At 43.0% G+C, this 26,269-nt stretch overlaps 1 protein-coding gene across 2 annotated transcripts in view; it reads right to left on the bottom strand.

Annotated features, from left to right (window-relative positions):
- Positions 1 to 26,269, bottom strand: part of LOC114865364 (retinoic acid receptor beta-like) — a 128,874-nt gene that overhangs the window by 92,558 nt on the left and 10,047 nt on the right. The gene's annotated exons all lie outside the window — the stretch shown is intronic.

Below are 26,269 nucleotides of genomic sequence, written 5' to 3' on the forward strand. Positions count from 1 at the left end.
CACTAGTCACTGCAGGATCAATTACAAAATCATTTCTGCATCATTTTCGGGTGGAAGGAAATCAAAGAGAGCAGCATCAGCACCCTTAAGGGACAATATATATTACAGGCTCTCACCTAATCAGACAAACTGCACAAGCACATTGTCTTCATTATTCATACAGGGGCTTCGAAGGGGCTTTTTTTTGGCTTTATTTTCTGGATGTGCATTATTCATTATGCTACATAAAGGAAATTTCAGTCTGGTAGAGATGTGGGGGTGCTGGTTGTTTGATGCTGAGCATTGAGCTGCACCAGCTGGGAGTCTGGGGATTCATTGTGTGTGTCAGTTGTTATGAAGAAACTGAAGTGCAACTTACTTTATTAATTCACATGCACCCACAGTCACACACAAAACAATTTAGACATACATTTCTGCATTGTTAGAAAAATCAGTATCAAATCAGTATCAAATCAATATTGCTAATATGGAATTTATTATTTAGCAAACCCTAGTACTGGGGAAGAACCAGGCCCAAATAGGATGTGTAGAATGTTGCCTTTATCAAAGACATGATTGTGTTAAATTTGTTAAAAATGTGATGTAAATATTTTTAAGGGAGAAGCTTGGAATGAAACTGACTGGAGTCTGGATCTGTCACGGAACGGCAGATAAAGGACCCACATGCACAGCACAGAGGCAAGATGAATATTAAACGCAGGTTTATTTCTCAAGGCAGGGTCGGGCAGTCCAGGTCATACACGGAAGAGTTCAGTAAGCAGAAAACAAGGGAGCAGGCAATCTCTGATACAATGTCCAGGCAGGGTTCGGTACACAAGTAGGCTCAGCGAAAGTACAGGCAGGGATAAAGCAAAACTCACAGTCAGTAGTTAGTCCAGGGTCAGGCAGGATACACAAGGCAAAACCAGAACAAAACACGAGGAACAAGAAACACGAACGACGATCTGGCAGGGAACTAAGGACACAGGAGCTGACTAAATACACAGGTGAGTGATTAACTGATTACAGACAGGTGTGGGTAATGAGCTAGGGAGCACAGAACTGATAACAGGAAGTAAAGCAGAAACAGAAACAGAAACCGGGAGTGCTACCACAATAAAACCGGAAATGGAACCTGGAACCAAAATAAGACGAGGAAACAACAAGAAACAAAACCCAGATCGTGACAGTACCCCCCCCCTATGGCGCCTTCCACGGCGCCCACAGAAGCCCCCCCCCCCAAACCAGGGCGGGCGGAGGGTGGTCCCAGGCGGAGGGACCGAATCCCTACCCCTCAAGGCACACGAGCAGGGTGGGCGGAGGGAGGACCGGAGGAGGGCCAAAACAAGAGTCCACATAAGTCCATGAACAGGGAAGACATGAAGATCAGGGATTCCTTCACGGAGGGTGAAGGCGCGGCGAGATCCTGCTCAGCCGCCGCTGAGCCAGGGCGGCACTCCCAGTGCCCCTGAGCTGGGCCGATGTCCCCGGGGACCACCCCGCATGGCAACGTCCTCCAGGTGGACGCTGATCCAAGAGACTGAGGAGTCGAGGCGGGCGTCGCCGCAGGAGGCAGCGCCATCCAGTCCGGCAGCAGAGACAGAGACGAGGCAGGAACCAGAGGCGAAGACAGACGTGGAGACGTCCTCCTTGGACCACCGCGCCGAGACACAGGTACAGATGCAGGTGCGGCCGGGCCGCCAGGAACCGATGCAGGTGCGGCCGGGCCGCCAGGAACCGATGCAGGTGCGGCCGGGCCGCCAGGAACCGATGCAGGTGCGGCCGGGCCGCCAGGAACCGATGCAGGTGCGGCCGGGCCGCCAGGAACCGATGCAGGTGCGGCCGGGCCGCCAGGAACCGATGCAGGTGCGGCCGGGCCGCCAGGAACCGATGCAGGTGCGGCCGGGCCGCCAGGAACCGATGCAGGTGCGGCCGGGACTGCGACGGGCGCGACCCCCTCCTGGAGGTCCGCCGGGACTGCGACGGGCGCGACCCCCTCCTGGAGGTCCACCGGGACTGCGACGGGCGCGACCCCCTCCTGGAGGTCCGCCGGGCGACGGGCGCGACCCCCCCTGGAGTCCGCCGGGACTGCGACGGGCGCGACCCCCTCCTGGAGGTCCGCCGGGACTGCGACGGGCGCGACCCCCTCCTGAAGGTCCGCCGGGACTGCGACGGGCGCGACCCCCCCCTGGAGGTCCGCCGGGACTGCGACGGGCGCGACCCCCTCCTGGAGGTCCGCCGGGACTGCGACGGGCGCGACCCCCTCCTGGAGGTCCGCCGGGACTGCGACGGGCGCGACCCCCTCCTGGAGGTCCGCCGGAACTGCGGCTGGCGCGACCCCCTCCTGGAGGTCCGCCGGAACTGCGGCTGGCGCGACCCCCTCCTGGAGGTCCGCCGGAACTGCGGCTGGCGCGACCCCCTCCTGAAGGTGCGCAGGAACTGCCGCTGGCGCGACCTCCTCCTGAAGGTGCGCAGGAACTGCCGCTGGCGCGACCTCCTCCTGGAGGTGCGCAGGAACTGCCGCTGGCGCGACCTCCTCCTGGAGGTGCGCAGGAACTGCCGCTGGCGCGACCTCCTCCTGGAGGTGCGCAGGAACTGCCGCTGGCGCGACCTCCTCCTGGAGGTGCGCAGGAACTGCCGCTGGCGCGACCTCCTCCTGGAGGCCAGCGGGCGCTGCGGCTCCGAGGGTGACAGGGACTGGAACGACCGCTACAGGGCCGACAGGAACGGGGCCTGGGGCGACCTCTACTTGGCCGACGGGAACGGGACCAGAGACAGGAACGGCCGCAACATGGCCGACGGGGACAGGAACAGGAAATGGAACGGCCGCAACATGGCCGACGGGGACAGGAACAGGAAATGGAACGGCCGCAACATGGCCGACAGGGACTGGAACGGCCGCAACATGGCCGACAGGGACTGGAACGGCCGCAACATGGCCGACAGGGACTGGAACGGCCGCAACATGGCCGACAGGAACAGGAACGACCTCTACTTGGCCGACAGGAACAGGAACGACCTCTACTTGGCCGACAGGAACAGGAACGACCTCTACTTGGCCGACAGGAACAGGAACGACCTCTACTTGGCCGACAGGAACAGGAACGACCTCTACTTGGCCGACAGGAACAGGAACGACCTCTACTTGGCCGACAGGAACAGGAACGACCTCTACTTGGCCGACAGGAACAGGAACGGCCTCAACATGGCCGACAGGAACAGGAACGGCCTCAACATGGCCGACAGGAACAGGAACGGGGACAGGAACGGCCTCAACATGGCCGACAGGAACGGCCGCAACATGGCCGACAGGAACGGCCGCAACACGGCCGACAGGAACGGCCGCAACATGGCCGACAGGAACGGCCGCAACATGGCCGACAGGAACGGCCGCAACATGGCCGACAGGAACGGCCGCAACATGGCCGACAGGAACGGCCGCAACATGGCCGACAGGAACTGGGACGGCGTCTCCTCCGGAGCCGGCATGACTGCTTACAGTTGCCGAGCTCGACGGAGGAGACGTCGGGCCTGATCGGGTGTGCACAGCACCCGTTCGACAGGTGGAGTCCTCTGACTGGGATAAGGCCTGCGCGTGACTGGACTGAACTGGGACAGGAGCGTGACTGGACTGAACTGGGACAGAGCTCGACTGGACAGGGCTCGACTGGACAGGGCTCGACTGGACAGGGCTCGACTGGACTGGGCTCGACTGGACTGGGCTCGACTGGACTGGGCTCGACTGGACTGGGCTCGACTGGACTGAGACCTGGACTGGGCTCGACTGGACTGAGACCTGGACTGGGCTCGACTGGACTGAGACCTGGACTGGGCTCGACTGGACTGGGCTCGACTGGACTGGGCTCGACTGGGCTGAGACCGGGACTGGGCTCGACTGGGCTGGAACCGGGACTGGGCTCGACTGGGCTGGAACCGGAGACTGAACTGGGCTCGACTGGGCTGGAGACTGAACTGGGCTCGACTGGGCTGGAGACTGAACTGGGCTCGACTGGGCTGGAGACTGAACTGGGCTCGACTGGACTGGGCTCGACTGGACTGGGGCTGGAACCTGAACGTGACAGGGCTGCACTAGAGCGTGAGCGTGGCGAGGCTGAACGGCGACTGGAGCCTGAGCGGAGCATGACTGAACTGGGGACTGGGCAAAACACAACTGAGCTGGAGACTGAACAGCTCGCGTCTGAACTGGAGACGGGGGACCGCATGAATGCAGGGAATCCTCCCAGCGGAACAAACATGGAGCTGGGCAGGTTGATGCAGACACAACGGTCCGACGGGGCGGGGAGAAGGAAACCGAAACCTTCGGCGGTGCGACCGGCGCTGGCGTGGTGCGGAGCGCGTCGCTTAGTTCATCAGACCTAGCGCACAGTCGCTCATAGAGGCGACGAACACTGGGACGCTCTAACACACTGTCATCGTCCTCCAGCGTCAATATCGCCACCTCCACGGCGCTGCGCTGGTTCTTCGGGGTAACCGCCCGTCGGTAATCCTCCGCGAGGATCTTAAAATAAACTCGTAGCTCGCTAGGTAGCTCGGCACAGGTGAACTCCATGCTCCCTCGGGTGGATTATACTCGCCGTTAAAAAAAAGGAGCGAGAAAAACAGTTACTGACCTGACCGGAGGCTGAGTGCTGGCTGGGTCCAAGTCTGGCCAGATCGTTCTGTCACGGAACGGCAGATAAAGGACCCACATGCACAGCACCGAGGCAAGATGAATATTAAACGCAGGTTTATTTCTCAAGGCAGGGTCGGGCAGTCCAGGTCATACACGGAAGAGTTCAGTAAGCAGAAAACAAGGGAGCAGGCAATCTCTGATACAATGTCCAGGCAGGGTTCGGTACACAAGTAGGCTCAGCGAAAGTACAGGCAGGGATAAAGCAAAACTCACAGTCAGTAGTTAGTCCAGGGTCAGGCAGGATACACAAGGCAAAACCAGAACAAAACACGAGGAACAAGAAACACGAACGACGATCTGGCAGGGAACTAAGGACACAGGAGCTGACTAAATACACAGGTGAGTGATTAACTGATTACAGACAGGTGTGGGTAATGAGCTAGGGAGCACAGAACTGATAACAGGAAGTAAAGCAGAAACAGAAACAGAAACCGGGAGTGCTACCACAATAAAACCGGAAATGGAACCTGGAACCAAAATAAGACGAGGAAACAACAAGAAACAAAACCCAGATCGTGACAGGATCTGTATGTGTCAGTAAGTTAATGCTAAGGCTACAACCCACTACGGTTCTTAAATGCAGAAGAGAGATATGCTTTGTAGTGAACTCACATTTACAACTACTGTACAGTCACCTGCACATGCCTGACCGGCTCACAGAGGCGTCCAAACCGAATCAGGTCCTCTGGGTGTTATTATCTCCGCAGAGAGGCACGCTGGGAAAACGTCTAGAAGCTGCTCCTAATCATGCCAAGTGTGACTAACAGTCCCTGGCCACGTCTCCTCGGGATGCAGACATAAGACGTGTGGCTGCGGCGATAAGTTCTGAAGGATACACTGTACCAGAGTGGAGATGGGATTTATTATAGCAGGTACAAGTACATACTGTACACGTAGTTCGGACTTGATGGGGCTGTGATAATATCAAAAAAGTGATAATTAAATTAATATTTTTATGAAATTAAGTGAGCTTTGAGGCTGGTTCGCTTGCTCATTCACCCTGTTGTTACAGGCCCTTAACACGCTTCCAAAACATTGACATTTTACTTTGAAAATATGTGTTGAAAAGGGTGTTGATTTTCTTTTTTTCTCCTTAATTTCTCTCTTTATTTCCTAGTCACCAAAACAGATCAAATCAGATGACCACCCACCTTCAGACCGGGTCTGCCTAATTAGAATAATTATGGTAGGCATTTTTAGACATTGTTTGGAACAATCGTTCTTGTGATTAGTATTACTTCCTGAATTCACTTCCAGCGACTGCTTCACCAGCTGAATCACAGTTGCACGTGATTCAAGTTTTTTTTTCTTCACTGGGGCTTTGTTGGGTTTTAGATTAGAATTGTAAAAGGTTTTGACCGTAATATCTGCCTTATTGACCATTGCTCCAAAAATAACAACAACAAGAATTGATTTGATAATCAAAAGGCAGAGGTGACCTGGTGTTTATAATCATGTCTCTAATGTACAGTAATTGTTAGCTTGAATCCTAAACTTTGATCAAGTAAGTAAGAAGTCTTTCTTTCTTTCTTTCTTTCTTTCTTTCTTTCTTTCTTTCTTTCTTTCTTTCTTTGAGTAAATGTCCAACTACAGTATCATTTTTAACATCTGCTATTATGGTGAATTTGTGAAAGGTTTGCAATGATGTACTGAAGAGCCTGTAGCCTACAAACACCCTACTCAAGTAAATGTACTGCCAAAACGTTCTTTTCATCCATCACATGGTTGATATCTAATACATGATGTTTAAGTATAAGTCCGAAGAAAGAAGAACTTGGGCCAGACTTAAATAGCTCCACTCCAGCTGGATGTTGATGACAGCTTTAGAAAATCCCTTCCACACACCCTGACAGCCTATCACTGTCTAGCTTTGGAAGACGTATTCTTCTATACACACTGACTGCTAATCATAACATTATATTTTCCAGCTCTACAGTAGCTCAACGGAAAACATGATTAATGTAAAGTGTGATTTTATCATTGGTGTCAACAGGACTAGCTCTCTGTTTCCAGTGACAAGCAGCTGACAGGCAGACAGAGCTTCCATCAGGTTCCTGACATCTAATATGTTAAGCATTAAAATCCTCATTTCATTGGGGTCAAAGGACAGAGTCATTACATAATGGTGTAATTAGTGGGGTTTGGTCTAAAAAAACAGGCTCAGGAAAAGCTTGTTGCCAGATAAGATGCCAATAAAGACGGGAGGCGCAGCATTTTAACATCACAGCTGAGAGGATATAAGCTCCTTTCACAGATAAGTGAAATGCTCAAAGACGAGTCATCACAGCTACATCCTCTGGTGTTTTCATAAACCCGCATCTACCCAGAGCTGTCCGTCCCCTGGAGCCAAACCAGCCACAATATTGTTTCATTTCTCGCTGGGGCGCTGGGGAAGGCTGTAAGCTTTTTCTCCACATGCCTCACACTCACAGATCAACAAACTCAGCTTTGCTGACTTAATAACGAAATAACTTCTATTCAATTCCTGTATTTTCAACTTTCCATACCTCTCCATTCTGTCATCACCAAATACGCCCGCACAGAAGCAATGTTTACACACTAAGACAGCGGTATGGTCAGAATGGGCCAAGTTGAAATGGTTGTGCTGTAGTTCTTACAGTAAGTCATAAAACTCGCATTATTGTGCTCAGTGTCATTTGACAGAAAACTTCAAACTATCTATCAATTCAAGTTCTACTGAAATTATGGATAAACTGGAGGTGCGCTGATACAGTATTTGTAACACCTTGAAATGTGATTTCTGTGTTGTCTAAGTCTTTGATAGTCTTGCATAGATGTTTTTTATCATTCACAGCACATCTGTATAAATTCTGATCTTGCGTAGTTTTGATTTGACGACCTTGTCTTTCTCCCACACTTTGAAAGAGAAAAGTACGGTGGTGCCCTTGGAAAGAGTTTAGCAAAACCTCAATGTAGTGTTTGTTTTCTACCAAACTTTATAACTTATAAACTTTTGTGTTTTTTTTCTCCTTGTGAGATACAGCTCTAAAAACACTCCTTCAGGATCTTTAACTCATATTATTCAAGTCATATTATTTCTGGTCGCACCTTAATATCCACTGAAACTCAGCTACAGTCAGATAAAATTAAGAAAGATAGGTGCAAGCAATGAGGTGGCTGTCAAAACCAGTCATGGATATACTGTAACTCTAACTGCAGAAAGACGATGATGGTTACAGTATGTACTTCATAATAATAATAAGTGTAAGTATCTGCAGCGTGGTGAAGTTGTGCTTTACCACACTCAAAAAACCTATTCTTGCCCCTAATAAAACATATTTATTAATTTTTTAAATTGTATATATAAAAAATAGAATTTCAAATGATTATGATTGTGAAATAAACATAATGCAAATATGCTCAAATATATACTGTAATATATGTAAAAAATATATATACAGTAAAATCTGATTGGTTAGCAGGGTTATGCCATTGAATTACATAACTTAAAAATAAACCATTACATTAAATTAATGCAATTTTACACATACTGTAAACATTATGTTTTGTTCAATTATTTAATGTTTCAATTTCATATTTACGTGAATTATCTACATACAGACACTTACTATACTGTAACTATACTGTATACTATACTATACTGATTTCCATGGGGAAACTCTATTTCTGGTGGAGTCAACTGTGCTCAAATCACAAAACTCCCGCTTCCCAGACTGAAGCCACACCTACTGAGCCAGAGGAACACTAATGACAGAGTACTTACTTTACTGCAAAAGCAATAGCAATAAAGTACTAACTGTACAATTTTGAATTTTGTTTATATATTATATTTCAGTGAGGGAACAGGTCAGAAGCAGAAAAAAATATTTGCCTGCAGGAATCAATGAAGTAAGTTTTGTCTTATTTTATGTAAGTACAGTATTTCACATAAAACCATAAACTGCTGAAATAGTTTCAAGTTAATATGAAGTTCCTTATTATCTGTACACAAGGTGTGTAAAATGGCATTAACTTTATGTAATCCTTTATTCCTAAATTATGTAATTTAATGGCATAACCCTAACCTGACCGAAAGACCTAAGATTGTCACCTTTCACCTGGTATTCATATGATGAAATTTTGTGAAAAATGTACTTAAGGTTTAATGCCTGATTATTTTTGAGTGTACAGTAACTGAGCTGAGTCTCCATATACTCAGCATATACTTTATGTACTGAGACATCACCTTTGATACTGACCAGTGGACTCTCTCTTCTCTGACAGTGATTCAGGCTTCAACAACAAAAGCAGTATTATTTAATGAATGTATTTCCATTTTATATGCCTGTTGTGCACCATAATGTTAATAAAACTCAATAATGCATTGTGGGTATGGACCTCACCAACCTGCATCCACGGTGTTACATTTTCATCATCTACTGTACATCTTTTCTTTTTATATATGAATACAGTATACACAAATCATTGCCACACACAACACACTGATTTGAATACTGTACATGTTCAAAATTTCAATTTCCCTTTTTGTGATTTCTGGAAAACTTTCCATACAGTACCTGTTCTTTTACTTTACAACATTCGGTGAACTCATTGAGACACCTACTCACTCGATCTGTTCTGTGGTCTCGCCAGCACCCTGACTTCCAGGATGTTGCCCCCCCATGTTAACCACACCAAGAGCTGCAGTAGCATTCACAGCTGGGCCTGATTAGGCTGACGTGTCCCTTTGCTCCACTGCTGGAGAACTGGGTCTGTTGGAATCGCATCCAATACAGGTGGTGGGTCATCTACAGGTGATAAGTCCTTCACCCAACCACTGTCTTCCAAAGGCTTCCAGCAGTGGTAGTGTTGGAGTTGATCAGGATGAACTCCTTTTGTTTTGGTCTCCAGACCCTTGTCTGCAATAAACATCCCCTCCTTGTTATGGAAAGAACATTGTGACTTTACACCCTTAATGAGATACTACACACACATTCCTGTACTGTGTGGCAGCAGTTCCAACCAGTCATACTCAGACCTATGAAGTTATCAGTTTCAGGAGGAAGGTCCCCCACCATTATCACGCCATTCAATGGTTCATTATAAGTGGTTATTAGCCCATACGTATGGGCTGGTAGGTACCAACCTACCTCCTGGCAGCGGTGAGTAGGTGGAGTAGATCGTCTTCATCGATTCTTGAGGTAGATCACTGCTCGGATGATTAAACCAGCTGAGTCAGTAGGGGCATTGTGGAGCTGTTGTTGTCAAAAGGGAGGATTGACTGTTTTTGATTTTGATTATATTAGCGATCATAACTTAGCAACTAGCTAGCTGTATTGTTTTAGCTAACCCTAACCTTAACACCCCACCCGTTACCTCACCCTAACCTTTACTGTGATAATGTGCTGAATAGCTGCTGAAGGTAGCAACTTAGCTAGCTGCTATCTGTTAGCGAGTAGGTAGAACAGGCACCTATTGGCCTATACCTAGGGCTGAAGTACTGTGATAACATGATGATAGGATGGTGATAACATCCGAAGCGGGTGCACTTTGCTTTATAGGCCTTAACAGTATAATGTCCCAGATACAGTGACAGCATCTTTTGCAGGATTGCCTTAAATCTCTCTATATGGCCATCTGATTGTGGTCTGATGAAATCACAAAGCTTTGTTACAGTTACACAGTCACTATCACTGAGTGAAGAGAAGGCCTCCATCTACCAGTATAATTGTATCTGGATCACCACCACAAATTCATTTTTGCCGTCTATCTCATTTAAGGACTTCACCATGACGTGTTTCCAAACGCAAGCTCCAACAGATGCACTCGTCTCACTCACGCACTTGCTTGAACCCACTTGCTTCTCTAACTTATTTAAATTGACTGAGACTAAATTGTTTGTGAGTGAGTGGTTGTCTATGTGTAAACAACATACATGTATGTGTGTATGTATGTGATGGATCCAACCCTGTCCAGGTTTGGGACCTTTGTCAGGAAGAAGCCACAAAGGAGAGTGAGTGAGTGAGTTCACACCACTCTCACTCATCACATATGGTTTATAGCAATGTCAAGGAAAGAATATGTTCGATAATAACTCCTCTAACTTCTCAATAACTAACTCAAAGTGGACCTTCTTCTAAAAAGCCAAACAAGACATTGTTGCTTAAAGTTGCTCATTTACAGGACTCACAAAAATACAGTGACAACGTGTCAACGTGATCACATTTTACCTCATTTTCATAATGTATCTATATTCAGGATGATGGATACATCTCCTTAGGGTTCTGACAACGGCTTTTACTGAACCTCTATAGAGTAATAGGCAACAATGAAGCAGGACGTTAGTAAGTCAAACTGATTCAGGAGTTTATATTTAGCTTTTACGAAATAGAAAGCAGTCCATAGCAGTCATGTGACAGTTTGTTCCTCCCACCTGCTTTGGCGCTTAGGGTTTTAGTTCGGGAAGTATGATGTCACCTTCTGGTTGTTTCCTGTCGTTAGTGTCACCATTTCCACCTGTGTATTTAGTATTTAAGTTCCAAGTATGTACAGTAAGTCAAGCTCAACTTCAAGGAAACAATACATAGACTCAAAACGAGCACAAAGACACAGGATGATCTGTTACTTGTACTTGTTACTTGCAGAATGAAGTGCTCGTGCTCAACAGATGCAGAGATTTCTTTGCTGCTAATGTTTACGACTGATTATGTCAAAGTGACAAAGTAAAAGCACAATGTCATTCTCCACATTGGACCCTATCCATTTACAGCACATGTACACTATATGCCACTAAGTAGTTCTTCTTGTTGTAATCATCTGCAGGACATTCATTGTCAGAACCAGTCTCCGGAATGTTTTGTTGTGATTTCAGGATAATGCCATATCTTTTCCAAGCGGAGACTTATTTTCCGGCTTCATTTGGGATTTGAAAATGGGCAGCAAAGCCTCAGTTAATCCCTTTATTCTGGGAGTGAATGATTCAAAACTGACTAGACAAAACACACTTCATTTGGTGTAATGGATTAGAGAGGCACTGGCTGGGTTGTGTTTTCTATTTAGGCAGGTGGGGGAAAGACAAATGGAAAAATTTGAAATAGAAATATTTTTTATTAGCAGACAAACATACATTAAGTGATGCAGATTAGGACAGGAGTAACAGCCATGAGCAGAGATGGACGGATGAGGCTTTGGAACTATCTGCACTTAACTGCAGCTTCTGCAAAAAGATGGGGTTGTACAGCTGTCAGGGCTTCTCTCGCTTTGTCTCCCCACCACTCATTTATGTGTTTTTATTTTCAATGCCAGCAGCGCACAATACAAGCCAGAGCCCCGAGGAATAGTGCATCAGCTCAGAACCAGAGCAACAAACAAAACAACAACCAGGCAGTGGCAAGCAGATTAACATATAACACAGCAGAGGCTCCTCTCATCAAACATAGCCAGTGTTTGTGATGGAGCAGACAAACACAGTATACAAGCAAGAGCATGCTAGTTCCCTATACTGTATCCACTATTAATGTAGCAGAACTCTTCAACCTGGCAATGATTAAAAGTGATTAATTAGTGAGCTTTTCATTGGAGCGATTCTTGTTAGTTCTGTATATACAAGTAAAATTACATTAACCTTCATTATATATAGAGAGCAGCTAACTCTGTAGGTCTAGGAAACCAAGGTTAACTTCTCACCTCCAGACACTTCCTAGGACACACAGTACAGTATACTGGTTAAATTCCTCCATCTTGTATAAAGATCTATATGTACAGTAATGGGTTGAAAGATAAACTATTAATACTACTGTACAGTAGGGAAATTACCAGAACAGCAAAATGAACGAGAGGATACTCTCTTAACTTGACGTAGTTCTTCATGGTTAAGAATACTTAAGACTTAAGAAGATTTTTACAAGACTCAACTTTCACTCCTACTTATTGCTCTCTGACAAGTGGATGTACAGACATACCGCCGACAAGCCAAACTTATCCCCTACAGGAATCTTCTAAAAACACTAGGCTGCTCAACACAAAGGACGCAAGGCCATCAGAGTCCATGGACAAGTCGTCTAAAGCAAAGTCCCACAGACTCCCAGCAAGAATAGAATAGATGAAAGCTAGGGGGAGAAAGAGGCAGAGCCACTTTGAAAGGCAACTTTGATTTGCTGATTAGATTAAACTGCTAACTTCACAGTTTACTATGTACATTCCCCGTCTGGGTTATTTAGTGTGTAATATATGTGTTTTTATCCTTTCAGTTACACATTTTTGACAAATACGTGCTATGTTTGACCACTGAAGCTACTAAGGTTGACTGTAATAAAATTCCAGGAAACTTCTTTAGACTAAAAGACTAATGTGATCTACTGTACCTAAAAGAAAGAAAAGCCAATGGGGTTTCATTAAGAGCTGAGAGGTCCTACTGTAGCTCCTACAAGGTTTAGTCTCAAACCAGGGAAAGAATATAGTGAATAACATTTCTATTCTATTTTTTTGCTATTTCTTTGCTTTCCTTCTTTCTAACACAAAGAATAACTATAACACTTTGTTGGCTACAGTAGATACAGTACAGTAAGTTTAAGGAACAGATGTAAAAACAGATCCTGTGATGTCCTGCAAATGTTAGTAAACATAAAGTCACACAAGCAAAGGATAACAGAAAAAACTTATGGATCCTCATTCTCAATGTGGTCCCTAAACCAGGTACCTGCAACTCCCGAGCCCAGTGACTCACAAACATGTTGTCCCTCAATTAGCAGGAAGAGCAGTTGGCGTATTACGATATGGAAATGAGAGGAGCTGATCAAAGCTCTCCTCCTCTGGATGAGCTCCTCATCTGCCTCTCCAAGGACTCCCTGCCTGCCAAGCGCTGCAGCGCCTAATACAGACGTTTCAGCACTCATGCCCAATCATTCTGACACGCGGCGCTCGGATCCCTCTGAGCCCCATGGGCTCCGCTGTATCTACCTGACTCTCTCCGATGCTTCTGCCCTCCCTCCCGAGGTCTGCGAAGAGATGCATATCAGTGGTTGACTGATTTATTAGGCCAGCGTAGAGGGAGAATAGCAAAGGTGGTGAAGCAGTGGGTTCAAATCTATCATCTTATCAGCTCATCTCCAGCTGTACAGGACGATGGTGGGCGGATTTTCAGAATAAAACACACATACTGTAGAACACTGATGATAATACATTAATATATCATATAATATATACATATAATATATCATCTTCCATTTGATGAATGGAAGATGAGGAATGATTACGATAACAACAACCCAAATAAAGAAGGAGCCAGAATTTACCTTGGAGGGTAGAGTTCTTCCACAAGAGGAACATGAATGTGTCAATTTACGGTAGCACCACCTTTGCTAAAAGGTAAAAGGGGAGAAAAGAGTTTTTTGTTTTTTTTGGGTTGTCCCCAAGGTCAGTAACTCAGCATCATCTTCTGTTTGGCTAATACCAAGCAGCCTAACTGTCTTTGCAATAGCAAGAGACTAACTGTTACAAATGTCCAAAAGTCCAAGTTAAATAATTATATAACATGCACCGCCTACCTAGAGGTAAATCTAAGAGATTTATACCTCTGTCGTTTATTAAAGCTGAGCTGGTTTCCGCTCCTGATGTCTCATGCAGTGAGATGTCACTAAATCATTTACAATCCCTCGCCATCCTCAGACACACTCAACTAGTCTTTCACAAATATTCCTCCACAGCTCAGATCCGTGTTAGTCTCTCCAGCTGCCACATGAATGAGTGAAGACTACTTTGATCAAAACATTATCTCCATGCAAAGACTAACCCTGAGGAGGGGGAGAAGCATGTACAGCAGCAGTGTACCTAACTGCTCTACAGCAGTCATGGCTGTATCTGGGAGACATCAGGATGACAGTGCATCTAGACGTCTGGTGAGGAATTTCATTTTCCTCTGCCGTTATTCAGGCAATGCAGAAATAATCACAAGATGAGTTTAGTTTTATTGTCATTCAGATGCACTATCAGGACAGAGGAAGGAATGGAAGGAAGGACGGCAAGTGTGCATTTGCATCATTTACCAAAACTCTGTTGGAACAGGATACACTGTAACTAATCTGATTTATTTGTTACAGGAAGCTGCATGAGACGCGAGAAAAGGAAACGTTAACTAAACAAATGTGTCTCCCCCGCCTGCCTTCATCCCCTGCTCCATTCTTAGGAGATATACAAGAAATCAACCTGACATGAGAAAAGCAACTGTGTCGGGTGTACAACACGCTGCTCTCGTTGCTAGAATGTGGATATGAATGTGAAAAGTTTCATGTGTCCTCAGAAAACATACAGCGTCACCCAGGTAACCTTTGAATGATATTCTATGACCAAATATCAAACTAAAACAATGTGCTAAGTCAAACTACCTATTTTATTGATAGTTTGATTTGATACATACCACCAGAATATACACCAAAGACATCTGAATGTCATTCGGCCTGAAAAAGTGTGGTCAAATGGTAGCAAGGAGAGGAAAGGTAGTCAGGACTGATGGGTAGTTCCAGAAAGAAAGATAGCAGATGTGGAGGATAGCTACAAATACCTTGGAATCCCACAGGCAAATGTTAAACATGAAGAGGTCGCAAGGAAAGCAGCAACCACTAATTACCTCCAAAGGGTAAGGCATGTCCTGAGAAGTCAGCTGAATGGGAAGAACAAAGTCTGTAATCTGCAATAAACACCTAGACCCTACCGGTCATCAGATACAACGCTGGTATAATAAGATGGCCAAAAGAGGAAACTGAATCCAATGCATTGTATTTGTTACTTTGTTTTATTTGATTTATTTTATTATTTTATTCCTTTTCTATTTGTCTATTGAGCTGTGAAACTATTTTTCTCAAGGAAAAGTTTCACGTGTTAGGACTCAGAGAGAAAAGTTCAATGCTGAACATAACAGCAGGAAATCTACAGTAAGATGTTACAGCTAAAGCCAGTGGATTGGCACGTTGGAGCACTGTTGATGCCTCGGTGCACTACTCGCTTAAGGAGCCCAGTGCATCTTAGGTTTGCTATTAGAAACTAAAGACACAAACACATTTTGTCGTCTTTTTTAAAAAGCAAAACAAAAACCAATCTGTTGATGATTTCCTCTTCTATAATATATATATGCATGTTTCCTTGTACAGTATACAGTACCGAGGTATTCCTGGAATAATTCCAAACAGTGCAGAGCATTGTCCCACAGGACAGAGGCAGGTGATTGTGTGTAGGTTTGATGTTTTTGGGAGCATATGACTGATTTGTGAGCTTAGAGTGGAAAGCCAAACAAATAACAAAGATGTGAACTTCCTCCATCCAAACAAACTGTCTAGTGCAGTAAGTCATGAGATTCTGTTGTAAAGGACCCTAAAATCACAGCCTTTTCCATTCTGGGATGCCTGCAACTCTGAATTCTTTATAATATTATTATTATTATTATTATTATTATTATTATTATTATTATTATTATTATTATTATTATTATTATTATTATTATTATTGGGGGCCTAGACCCACTGTACTCTCTACATCTCTTCACCTACTAACGGAGGCGTTAGGTGATGAGAAGTGATTGTGACAGTTGTTGTTTTTACTTTATTTGCTTTTCGGGAAAAAGAAGTAATACTGGTTTACTGCAGAGTAAAGGTCATTGCAGACTCAGGTGGCAGGTCAGAAACAAACTGAAACTGAAACAAACTTGCTAGAGCACTGTCAGACAGTGAAGGAGCAGAGGTGACTGTGGAGACTTGGGCTGCATCAGGAGAGGCCAATACTTCCCATCTCGAATGCCCGCCCAGCAGGCATTTCTACGAATTTTTTTTTTATCAACCTTGCATTTATGTTGATTTATGTTTTTTTTTTTTTTTTTATCAAAGTTGCATTTATGTTGAATTAACTGTTGATTTTAAAAGGTACACAATATTGAAACAACTGTTAGTATTAAACAGGGTTTCAACGTTTTGTCAATGTCACGAAGACCACTGACATTATTTAAACCTTATGTCAATGTTGATATCCAGGTATTTTTAGGCAATTTTACAACTGTTAGCCTTAACATTGTTTCAACATTACATCAACGTCACATCAAGAACTGACACTAGGCATGTGTCAGAGAATGAAGATTGCTAATCACCATCCGACAGTGACTTACAAGCAGTAATTTATAACACAACAATAATTAAGACAGTAATTAAGACATAATTAGACACAGTTGAGTCTGTGACTCTTTGATACAAATGTGTTTCGTTTTTAGGGCATCTAAACAGGCCACACAATAAAAGTCACATTAAAAATCTCTGACTTGGCATCTTGTCAATTAAAATATTTTTTTTTGCCAAGCAGTAGATTTTTGTCAGCCTCAACCATGCATGTCATTTCTGTTTCCAAGCTTCCTTCAATGTAGCAGCTGCAGAGCTTAGATCCCACTAGAATATTATGAAACTGACCCAATTTCTCAAGCGTTCTGCAAGCAGCGATGTGGTTTCTTTGTGCTTCTCATTTAGGCCTAAATAATTGAGTCGACTGTTCTTTGTCTGTAATTTTTTTCCATAAAACACCAGTCAGTAATAGGTGCATAGCATATGCTATTATAAATTAAAATTGATTAATATGTAATAGCTGTGGGGCGGCACGGTGGTGCGGTGGGTACAGTAGCACTGTCGCCTCACGTCCTGGGTTCGATTCCCAGAGGCGGCCCGGGTGCCTTTCTGTGTGGAGTTTGCATGTTCTCCCCATGTAGGCGTGGGTTCTCTCTGTTCTCCAGCACTACAGTATGTGTTGCCGTGCGATGGACTGGCGACCTGTCCAGGGTGTACCCTGCCTCTCGCCCATAGCCAGCTGGGATAGGCTCCAGCACCCCCGCGACCCCGCGTGTGGGATTAAACGGTATAGAAAATGGATGTAATAGCTGTTGTCTTAATCAAATGGCAGTCTGTGTGGTTCACTTTTACTTCTGCACAGTCTCTTCATCAGCTACTTCTTGGAGGATCACTCCACACCTAATTGTAAAATAGTAACACTGCTCCCATTTTTTAATGAATTCCTGTGGAGGCTCCATATTCGACAAGTGGCATAATTCCTAATAAAGACTACTTTACTGTCACACACACACACGCACACAAAAATGTTGACTTGGCAAGATGGCATGTGGATCATTAGAAATAATGCAACACTGCAATTGAAAAAATGCCGCCACTACTGCCACTAGCTGAACATCCTGTCCGAACATCACTCTTGCTGCTACACACAACCTCGCATTCTGTCTGACACCTCTAGTCAAATGCCCAGGGTCTGATAAGGCATTCAGTGCAGGATCCTGGATCCTAATACTGCTGCTGTGACTGCCTGTGTGATAAGGGCCCTCTTTCTCTAATTAAAGCTAAGTGAGCTCCTGCTTGAGCCAATGCTGGAGCTGCCTCTAGCAAAAAACCCACAGAAAAGAAAGGCTGGTTTGAGGAATCCTTTGAAATATTAAGATGCTGCTGACAAATGGAAGCTCAGGTGAACAGTGGGCTGTCAACCCCTCACCATCGACAGGAGATTGAGACAGCTTCCCAGTGCAGATAGGATGAAGGGTTTACAACTACAGATCGGCCACTGAAGGATTTAAAAAGCTATACTGAAATCATGGGGGTGAGTACCTAGATCTCTGGTACACTGTCTAGTTAAAAAGCAAAATCCAAAATACAAGGTGGAACTGTGTAAAAGTCTGATATAATTTATTCTATAGCATTACATAAACTATTCCCCAGAGCAAAAATGAGAACTAGTACAGATACAGACAATCTACAGTAAGCATTTTGCAGAGATACTTTCCCCAGGAGTTGATGGAAAACCAAAATATACAGTAGCAAACAATAAAGTAAATATACTAGAAATATGTATTGCTACATCATCAGGTCACATCCAACAGTGTTCTATTAGCCCAAAATATTTATCTGAATTAGAAATATTATGTGTATGACTTTATTTTTGTATTAACTGACCAACTAATCAACCATATTTCACCAAGACCCATATTTTCTATGGGTTTATGTAGTGAAAAGGAAAGTACATTCATGCTAACAATACAGCTTTTAATGTGTTTGTTAGTACATAGTTTTTATGTTTTTTTAATTTAATTTTAAGGTTATTTTTTATAAAACTCAAGGAGAGAAGAAATTTAACAGTGTCAGATTCAGATTGGTTTATTTTTCAGTTTTATTTTTATTTTTCATTTATATTTCAACAATGAAATAAATGCTTAAGGACAAGATGGAAACTGGTTGAATGAATGTGGGATTTTAATTTAACAATATACCTGTTAAATGTTGTTCATCAAGTAGGAGTAAAAAACAAATACAGTAAAGAGGCAAACCAGTGAAGAATCTGCTGTAAACTAATGTTACATTTTTATAAATTTAACGAAAATACAGCACATACAGTAGTGTTAAAGGGCCAATGATATACTAGTTTCATTCCGTTTCAGAACAATGAGGATGTTATTGTAGCACCTGTGAATATCATGAATATCAATTTTTTCCATGAGGCCAAGACCCTAGGACCTGGACAGATGCAACCAGTCCAGTGCTGTGTGTTTATAGGATTGGTTAAATACTGTACAAGGATCAATTCCACTAAAGCTTATGTGTCGTATTTAGAGACACACGTACTTCACATAAGCAACACTTCTACGTCCATTCCTTCATAAAAATAAAAAGACCTGAATAAAAGTTCTACTTTAGATTCTATTGTATTTTGCTCTGTGGACAAAGACGTGCTGAGGTGAGGATACAATTGATCAGGGAAAAGACACTCGTCAACAGTGATCTGAGAGGCTCAGAGAAACAGAATAAATGAGCATCATATTCAGTAATGAGGTTCTTCTTTCAAGCACAGCTAGAAAAATAGACTGTGGAAGTATTGACACATAATAAATAAGCTTTCCTTTCATGACAAGAGTGTCATGGGAGCCATAATACCAGGACCATTTTCCACATGTTATTCTATTTTCAGAGGACTCATGCCATTACCAATTTATTGCCTTTTTATGAAATTTGATAACGATAAGCGCTGAGAGTGGCTCATATTCCTAACAGCAAATATTTAAACTCGGAATGTACAGCACTTTTGGGGAACGACTGCATGTCCTAATTTGTGGCACAGATGACTGAGGTCGTTAACTGGGCTAGTGATGACGGCGTTAGTCATTAGTGTCAGATTTAAGGTGTCACCGAGTCAACGCATTAGCAGAGAGATGTGGGCGGGTTTAGACAGAACAACAAGAGTGTTGAACCATAGCTGTGAGTGGGTGTGGCGACATGGGAGGAAAGATAAGGAGATGGGGGGCTTTGAATTATGAACACAACTAAAAATGGACCATTACATGTAAATAGATGTTGTTCTCCTAAACTAATATTACTTTTATTATAGAAAATGCATTAAAATCTACACTGAAGTAAGTTTGACATCTATATTCTTCAAAATAAAAATATGAGTAAAAGAATATCTACTTACACTAATTACTTGTGTTAATGGCCAAGATTAATTGGAGACTATCCCAGCTTACTGAGGGGGCGAGGTTCACCCTGAACAGGTCGCCAGTCTATTGCAGGTTATTGTGGCTGCCATACAACCACACAACCAAATGAACAACCATTCACCTACGACACAATGGAGAGTAGCCAATTAACCTATTCGCATGTGGACTGTGGAACATGCAAACTCCGGGCCGCCCCAGGAATTGAACCCACGCCCTTCTTCGCTGTGAGGCGGGCCATAAGCCTTTTTGAGCAAATGCAGAACTGGCGAGAATGTGAGATTACTTTGCTGGCCATCTATGTAATTAACAACACAACACAACAGCACAATTAGGTTTAAAATACACATCATCTATTATGATCTTGTAGTCACAAGCCTGGACGTTGTACTATATGATCAGGAAGACAGGTGAACAAAGAAAAATTAAAATGGTAGATCGTTTCCAAAAGCAAACCTCATGTCTGAGTACATGCCCTTGGTAGGGATGCTTACTGTAAAAATGTATGCACAACAGCGTAAAGTAGTCGTAGTGGTAGACATGTGTAACAGTTAGAGCTTAAAGTAGATGGACAGATGGAGACGAATGTGTTTCCAACATTGTCTCACATACAGTGACTAAACTGTATCTACTGATCAAGCCTATTAGTCTTTCATTAAAATTGTTAATACATTCATTACAGTACAATATGTGAGCTCTTAGTTATGATAATGTGAGCTTACAGTACTCTATTTCCACTGTGATAAGAAATAAATAGCATCTCCTCTATCAAACCATGATTATTTGTCAAAGAAAACCAAAAACTTAACTTAAAAACCAAGACTAAATGGGAATCAAGCTAAAGTTGCAATCGACATATTTTATTGATAAATGGGGAGGAATTCTTCTCGTAAATTTGTGCAGATGCTTATTGTCCAACAAAACTTGATAAACTGGTCGAATGAATTGCAGTTTATGGATGAGTCTGCCAGCAACTGATCGACATTCATTGTTTTTGTTATTAGACATTTAGTTGAAAACCCCTCTTCTTGTTCAGATGTTTGCCTTACTGTATATGTACAATAGGCTCCATCTTTTAACCTAATCCTGTATACATTTCTGCAATAAAATGATCCCTTTCCTAAATTTGTGCGTGTCTTTGTACTAAATGACAGATTGACCCAGTGTGAAAATAAATCTGTGGCTGACATTTAGAATCAAACATGGGGAATTCATCAATTAGAGAGCAATAATTGCTTGGTGAGAGTGATTCCTCCTCCTTTTATTGATTCAGAGTGAAAGGTTCCTTCATATTGACAAATCCAGGCAGGCGGAGCCATGTTGCAGCCACTTTCCAGGCTGTCATCTGTCTCCCACCACAGGCCTCTGAGGAGATGTCACACCTTAATGCTCATTTAAATAGGACACAAATCATCATTCAAGACGAATGGCTTATTCAGATGTAGTGCATCAGCAGCAGCACCAGCGTGGAACCAGAGGTAGAACATAACAATCTATTATTTAAAATTACATATCTAAGACTGATGTGCAAAAAGACTCAGGTTAGCTTGACTGGGTAACGCATTGATTTACATAAGAAACAAATCTGAGCCATGTAGATTTACACTGCATATAGTACACTGTATACTGACATTCAGCTCATAATGGATGTTTTTGGTGTTTTAAGTAGACAGCAGACACACGTTCAAGATTTTGGGAAAAATCTTCTTTTGAAACACTTTTTTCACTGCCTGTGTATCTCAAAATATTCATATAGGTTTTTAGTTTAAAAATCATAATTAAAAATAATAATAATTAGAAATATTTATTGTAATAAAATTATTAATTCCTTTTAGCACTATTTCATTCAAAAAGTCATTTTAATTTTGCAGATTTAGTTTTTATTACCATTATTAAAAAAAAAAAACAACTTAATGTGGGCAATCAAAATTCAAAATCCAAAGAGTCGGTAATCAGCATAGAGATAGCTTAGCACAGTTTAAAGTGAGGCTTCTAACCCATCAGAGAGAAGCGGTTACTCCTGTAGAGCTGCAAACACTTGCTGCATTCTTATTTATTTATTGTAGTGTTTATGGGACTAATGCTGGCCGTACTCTAGTACAGCGTGCAGCATAGCATGGAGAGGGAAGACTGAGCAGAGCGGAGTGGATTGATTTCCAATCTCATAACGCTACTTTGATTTACACAAGTTTAGTCATTGGGAAAGGTGCAGCTACAAAGTGGTGAATCCATTTTTCGGAGCCTCTGAGCGTGACTGGAGGAGGTAAAGAGTGAGAATATACTTGTGAGTGCCTGAATCTCTAAAGCCATAGGAACATCTACATTATTGTTATAGTAACTCTCAAATCCATAAACGGTTGCCATGTTTTCATACTGTATAGTATCCTTCTCTTAATAATAAATCCATGGCAAATGGCAAATACAAATGATTGGCTCTAACTAACTATTAAATCACAGCATCACTACTCGCTGAGTTGTTTTCATCAGTTTAGCAAAACTGTGAAAAAGCTCCTCTACTGGCCATTAAACAACTAATACGACCACCTATTACGGTAACATTCTGCCGCTGTCCTATCATAACACACTGTGCTGTTGATTTATTTTACCAGTGTCATAAGTGAGTGTGAAGTGACAGAAATAATAAATAGTTACGTACGCAAACAAGCTGCACCAGTTGTTGTAAGGGTCAAAAATAGAAATACACCATCAATGGATGTCTAAGGATTTACCCCAAGGACATTACAACTGCTGCCACAGCTGATGGCAGCAAAGGCAGCTGCCTACCCCTGATGCAGTGCACCCTGCATGATTTGGGTATTGCAAACTTCTTTCATCAGGCATTATGAAATCACTTCACTGGTTGCTTAGTGTTGATGTCCAGTGTGTGTGTGTGTGTGTGTGTGTGTGTGTGTGTGTGTGTGTGTGTGTGTGTGTGTGTGTGTGTGTGTGTGTGTGTGTGTGTGTGTGTGTGTGACGGGGGCGGGGGATGCTGAAGGTGCATGAGCAGATATGGGCTCTGTCCTGAGGTCAAATGTGTCAGGTTGGTGATATACTGACACACACATACACTGAGAATGTAACTTGTATACAGTGTCTTTGCAAAACAATGATTTTAAATAAAAGCATTTTTTATGAATTTTCATTAATTACATCAGTTAAATCAAATTGGTAGCTGATACTATTTGCAAAAATTAGCCAACCCCTTTAACTACGAAAAGTAGTTTAGAAAAAGTGTATGTTCATTTTTGAAGCAGCACTATTACACATGATACATCCGTTTAATCTGTATTTGAAGTTTGTTTAGTTACCATCTGTTGACAGCATCAGACCTAATCTTCCACTTCAACCACTACGGTCTACTGCAATATAAAGTATTTACACTATGTACAATGATTAAAGGAACAGTTTCTTTTTTATATGTTTATGAAGTTTATTTACCTAATAATCATCATTTAGAAAAATGGAAGTACTGTTTAATCACATTAAAGTTGTAGTCTTGTGTTCCAATATTTTTTACACTCTTTTTACACATTTTTTTATTTAATACATTTTTTAATTAAGAAAATTATTTTATAACTAATATGTCTTTGGGGGATTTTCCTTTTCAGTACTTTTGTTCAAAAATGAACTTAATTTAAAAATGGGCTGTCAAAGAGTCAGGTATTCAGAGTCAGAGATATTTTTTAAGGCATCTAAGTGTCAAGGTCGCACGGATGAGGACCCACATGCACAGCACAACACAGCTTGGGTTGAAATAATTGACGATTTATTCCAGGTTACAGAATCCACTTCAGGCAGCGTCATACACGGGAGATCAAGCGGGGTTGAAGCAGGATCGGGCAAAGACAGCGTCAGGGACAGGCAAAGTCGTACACAAGAGCTGGATTACAATACCGAATCGTCGAGCGCAGGATCGTGGTCAGGCAGGCAAGGTCGGTAACAGACAGCGGTAGATAATCACGGCAGACAGGGACTAGGCAGGCTCAGAGTCAACGGTCAAAACAGGGTACATGAAAACACAGCCGGGTGAATCAATGAACGAGGAATATGACGGGTACACACAAACAACGATCTGGCAAATTACGAGGGTGAGAGGTGGAACTTAAATACAAGGTGAACTAATAGCAGATGAAGTGCAGGTGTGGATAATGCGGACCGGTACTGACAGGGAACAGCTGTGATGTGACATAGCAGGAAGTCCTTTCAGCATAAAAGCGGATCTAAAACCAGGACGTGACAACTGAACAGGAAGTATTACAAAATAAAACAGGAAACAACAAGAAACAAAACCCAGATCGTGACAGTAAGCAATCAGAGAAGAGCAGTTACTCCTGCAGCTACTTACACATGAACATACATGTGGTACATTTACTTTTAAGTTAAATTATTAAAAACATGAATTGATACTTCATTATTTGTAATTTGTTGGGAAAATGTATTGTATACAGGTTTTCTACAGAACATTAAATTTACTGTGCTGCTGCAGTTGCTTTATTACACTAACTAGTTACACTGTTTCCAATTCAGTCCATTGCACTCAGTGTTTTTATTATTGGTTACGGTATACTGTAGCCAAACTGCTGCTTTCACTGACTGAAATGGACACTTATTTATTTGAGCCTGTGGAATACCATCATGTTAGCAGTCTGATATCAAACCTCCACTGAATGTGGGAAATCAAAGTGTATAGCGCAAAGCATGCTGGGTAAAGAGCCCGAGAGCACAAACCAGCTATGACCGATGCGGCTTTGGTGGATACAAATTCAATTATTCCGACTCAGGCGTCAAGCAGGATGTGAAAAAGATTGTTGGTCTGTGTTCTCATGTCTTTTTTATTCTGGGACAGTGACAACAGCAAAGGCAGCAAAACAGAGATCACGATGTCACAATGTATCATCTGCTGTACAACATGATTAATCAGCACTTTGGATTGCTTGTGTGTGAGAAGAGAGACATGAAGGAGGAGAAGGGTGCTTCCAATCCTATGGTAGCATGATCAATGCACCACATTAAATTGGTTTGACTCAGTGTGAGTAGTGAAAATCAAAGGTCAAAAGCGTACATTCGCTTATACTGCAGTACACACAAGTGTATATATACTGTAATACGATACAGTACATACTCATAGTAAAGCACCAGGAGTCATGATCTGAGCTACGCATTGCCATTCTAAACAAACTCCCCACAGCAGTGATGCAGTTGCAGACAAGCATTTTGACCGGAGCTACTGCTCACACAGTCTGCATTCTTAGTTTTAGATCCAAAACACTTTTTCACCAACGTAACAATCTATAGATGTTGTAAATCCACTGGTGGTAAACACGCAGAGAGCATGGCACTTTCATTTTAGATTGTCTTGTAAATTGTAACAACACTAACAACACAGCAATTTGCTTTACAGTAGTTCGGTTTATAGGTTGTAGCAAAGATTTAAGTAGATTTAACACTGGATCACAAAAAATGTTTCAGATGTCACCTGTGGCATTCTACCTTTTGATAATGTACAATATGATACCATATTTACAACATGCATTGTATTTCCACTGCCTGTGTGTGCTAAAGGGCAAAAACACATAGACAGACAGACAGACAGACAGACGGACGGACGGACGGACAGACAGACAAACAGAATCAGTTTACAATCAGCCTGACTGTGTTTGGACTGTTAAAAGAAGCCCAATTATCCAGAGAGAACCCACACAGAGATGCAGAGACCAGGAACCTGCACCTGCCTCATTCTCATTCACTTAATTATTTACTTATATAAATATCTAAAATGTACCTATACCAAACAATAGACTTTGAATGAGGATATAACTATCTAATCTTTAATCAATTCAGATCAAACCCTCCCCAACACAAGTGCTGTGTCATTTGTCGTCTAATGCCTTTGGTGCACACAAGTCCATTTCTGCTCGACCAAACACAAAGCAGCCGTTTGAATTCTGTAGGCTGCCCAGTCAGTTCCCAGCAAAGTCCATCTCACTAAACAGGTGGAGCTTAAAGCACCATTTGAAGGGTTCCTCAACGCCCCAGCATCATTTGCGAGATTGGCTCGGCATTGTGGAGTCCACAAGCTTTAGTATTGGATTTTGCCTGTGAGAAGCTGCTGCTTGTGTCTG

Source organism: Betta splendens, chromosome 11 (genome assembly GCF_900634795.4).
Source record: "Betta splendens chromosome 11, fBetSpl5.4, whole genome shotgun sequence".
NCBI lineage: Eukaryota > Metazoa > Chordata > Actinopteri > Anabantiformes > Osphronemidae > Betta > Betta splendens.